This window comes from Penaeus vannamei, chromosome 20, assembly GCF_042767895.1.
Source record: "Penaeus vannamei isolate JL-2024 chromosome 20, ASM4276789v1, whole genome shotgun sequence".
Taxonomy (NCBI): Eukaryota; Metazoa; Arthropoda; class Malacostraca; order Decapoda; family Penaeidae; genus Penaeus; species Penaeus vannamei.
In genome coordinates this window covers 4,309,886-4,312,385 of record NC_091568.1, presented here as the reverse complement: position 1 = coordinate 4,312,385, position 2,500 = coordinate 4,309,886, and the positions used below count along the sequence as shown (strand labels likewise).

Genomic DNA, 2,500 nt, shown 5'->3' with positions numbered 1-2,500 from the left:
ACAACAATCAAATAAAACACAAACAAAAAACAAACAAAGCCCAAACCACGCACCGACAACCAACAAACAAATAAAACCCAAACAAAACCCAAACCACGCACCAACAAACAACAAACAAACAAACAAAAACCCAAACCACGCACCGACAAACAACAAACAAACAAAAACCCAAACCACGCACCGACAACCAACAAACAAATAAAACCCAAACAAAACCCAAACCACGCACCAACAAACAAACAAACAAACAAAATAAAACAATACACCGACAAACAACAAACAAATAAAACCCCGCGAGCCCGACACACCCTGTTGCCTCGCCCTGTCATGTCACGCCACAAGGACCGACAGTCATAAACCTTTTACTTGATCACCGATAACGAAGTCTTTACTTGAGTCTTTCTCGGTTTATGAGTCTTCGGTCACGCGATCTTCTTCTTCTTCTCTCTCTCTCTCTCTTTTTCTTTCTTTCTCTGTCTCTCTCTCTCTCTTTTATTCTTTCTTTCTCTGTGTCTGTCTTTTTCTTTCTCTCTCTCTTTTCTCTCTGTCTCTCTCTCTTTTCTTTTTCTTTCTCTCTCTCTATTTTTCTTTCTTTCTTTCTCTCTCTCTCTCTCTCTTTCTTTCTGTCTGTCTCTCACTCTCTTTTTCTTTCTCTGTCTCTCTCTCTCTCTCTTTCTCTCTCAGTATCTCTTTCTCTTTTTCTTTTTCTCTCTCTCTAACGTTTTCTGTCTATTATTTCTCTGTTTCCGTCTCTGCCTCTCTCTTTCTCAGCCTTTATCTCTCTCTGCCTCTGTCTGTCTGTTTGTCTGTCTCTCTATCTCTTTCTTTGTCTTTAACTCTCTCTCTTTCTCGTCTTTAACACTCTCTCTCTCTCTCTGTGTCTCTGTCTCTCTCACTCTGCCTTTATCTCTCTCTCTCTAATCTCTTCTCTTCTCTCTCTGCCTTTATCTCTCTCTCTCTCTAATCTCTTCTCTCTCTCATTTTTTTCGTCCGCAAATAACTCTCGTTCCAAATAACCTCTGTGTTCCGGACCTCGTTATGCAAGGTACAGCCAGAGCAAGAAACGTTTTTTTTTTTCCCCGAATCGTCTTCAATTACGCCAACTTACGGTGATACGTTTTCTCCATAAGGATTTAAAACACCGTCGCTACAAATACGACCCGTCTGTATCAATTCAATTCATATGTCTCGGCTTTGATTGCGGGATCACGATTATAGTAATACAGCAGCTGGGCATCCACACCTACCTTTCAGCGTTCTTCGCCGGCGACTCCGACCGAACAAAACAGCTTCAACCTTCAAAAGAGAAAAAAGAAAAAAATACGTAAACAAACCATGCCCGGTACTTCGCATGAGCATTTCGGAATCAACAGGAGCCTAAAAAGATGACTTAATTAAAAGCAAACATCTCCGATCAGGCGCCGATACAGCACACACGGCATGAATAATCTCCTGACAGGCATAAAGGCGGCTCATGACACGGGGTTTGGGTGCAGAGTGACCGTGGCTGTTCGGGTCAGGCGCCCACTCAACAAACCGGGGTACTGACTGCCCATGCATGACGGTATTGCAGCCTGGCAGAGATCCCTCGCTTTGATTGCCGCAAATTATAATGTAATGGTATGTCGATGAGGTTATTTAGAGAGACCAGTGCGAGGTTGCGGTGGCGGTGGAGGAGGTAAGGGGGAAGGGGGGTAGGGGGGGAAGGAGGAGGGGGGGAAGGATATGGGGGAGGAGGGAGGAGAGGGAGGAGAGGGATATGAGGAAGAGGGGGGAAGGGGGGGAAGGAGGAGGGGGGAAAGGGATATGAGGAGGGAGGAGGAGAGGGATGTGAGGAAGAGGGGGGAGAGGGATACGAGGAGGAGGGAGGAGAGGGATATGAGGAGGAGGAGGCGAGGGGGGGGGGGGTGACGAGGCGAAGAGAAGGGGGGAGTTGGGTGAGGAAAGGAAGGAGTTTAAGAACGTCGTTTACATACACACATGTACGCACACTCACACACTCAAACAAAATAAATACACACATGCACACACACACACACACACTAACAAAATAAACACATACGCACACAAACAAACAAAATAAACCCACACATGCAAACAAACACACACACACTTGAATATAATAAATACAAACATACAAAGACAAATACACACAAATAAACACACACGTGTATAATATCACACTTCTAACCAATATACCGTACCCCCCTCCCCCTCCCCCCCCTCCAACTCCGAAACCTTTGAAACGTGGGCAATCACTGACCCTTGACCCCCCCCCCCCCCCCTTTCTGATGGTTTGATTAAGCTTTGCGTGTTGACTCGGCATGTCCTCTTTATCAGTGAGTCTTAGAAGTTTCGTTGCCCTTAAAGTGAATTGTTGTGTTACACGAATGCCTCTCTCTCTCTCTCTCTTTTTCTTTCTTTCTATATCTCTCTCTCTTACGCTCTCTTTCTATCTCTGTCTCTCTTTCTCTCCCTCCCTCCCTCGCTTAGCCGCTCT

General features: G+C 45.4%; 1 protein-coding gene across 1 annotated transcript in view; it reads right to left on the bottom strand.

Moving 5' to 3' along the window:
• LOC113828121 (TOX high mobility group box family member 4-A) overlaps positions 1–2,500 on the bottom strand; it is a 711,447-nt gene that overhangs the window by 472,033 nt on the left and 236,914 nt on the right. The window contains exon 4 of the mRNA XM_070134765.1: positions 1,248–1,296. The gene's annotated coding sequence lies outside the window, so the exon portion shown is untranslated. The remainder of the gene's footprint in view (positions 1–1,247; positions 1,297–2,500) is intronic.